Below are 804 nucleotides of genomic sequence, written 5' to 3'. Positions count from 1 at the left end.
AAGCACAAAACTCTGGAGAGGGCCTAACAGAAATTTTTGGAAAAGAAGAAGACATGGCAGCCGGAAATAACAACAATGGTGGATATGCAAGGAAGATGCTTGGTGACTTTACTGCACCCACTTCTGACTTCTATGGAAGAAGAATCTCAATTCCTGCAATTGGAGCAAACAACTTTGAGCTTAAGCCTCAATTAGTTTCTCTAATGCAACATAATTGCAAGTTTCATGGACTTCCATTGTAAGATCCTCATCAATTTTTAGCTGAATTCTTGCAAATATGTGACACTGTTAAGACCAATGGGGTTAATCCCGAGGTCTACAGACTTATGCTTTTCCCCTTTGCTGTAAGAGACAGAGCTAGGATATGGTTGGACTCAAAACCTAAAGAAAGCCTGAACTCTTGGGAAAAGTTGGTCAATGTTTTCTTGGCCAAATTCTTTCCACCTCAAAAGTTGAGCAAGCTTAGAGTGGAAGTCTAAACCTTCAGATAGAAGGAAGGTGAATCCCTCTACGAAGCTTGGGAAAGATACAAGCAATTGATCACAAGGTGTCCTTTTGACATGCTTTCAGAATGGAGCATCTTATCTATATTCTATGATGGTCTGTCTGAATTGTCCAAGATGTCATTGGATCACTCTGCTAGTGGATCTCTTCATCTGAAGAAGATGCCTACAGAATCCCAGGAACTCATTAAAATGGTTGCAAATAACCAGTTCATGTATACTTCTGAAAGAAATCCTGTGAATAATGGAATGACTCAGAAGAAAGAAGTTCTTGAGATTGATACTCTGAATGCCATATTGG

At 39.6% G+C, this 804-nt stretch overlaps 1 non-coding gene across 1 annotated transcript; it reads right to left on the bottom strand.

Annotated features, from left to right (window-relative positions):
• Nucleotides 1–458: 458 nt before the first annotated feature.
• LOC148576893 (small nucleolar RNA R71) lies at nt 459–566 on the bottom strand. The gene has a single exon (XR_015904303.1). It is a non-coding gene; the product is annotated as a small nucleolar RNA R71 (small nucleolar RNA).
• Nucleotides 567–804: the final 238 nt, after the last annotated feature.

Source organism: Arachis ipaensis, chromosome B1 (genome assembly GCF_059453495.1).
Source record: "Arachis ipaensis isolate K30076 ecotype BB chromosome B1, ASM5945349v1, whole genome shotgun sequence".
Classification (NCBI taxonomy): domain Eukaryota; kingdom Viridiplantae; phylum Streptophyta; class Magnoliopsida; order Fabales; family Fabaceae; genus Arachis; species Arachis ipaensis.
The sequence above is the reverse complement of the archived record's forward strand: the minus strand, read 5'-3'. Positions and strand labels throughout refer to the sequence as shown.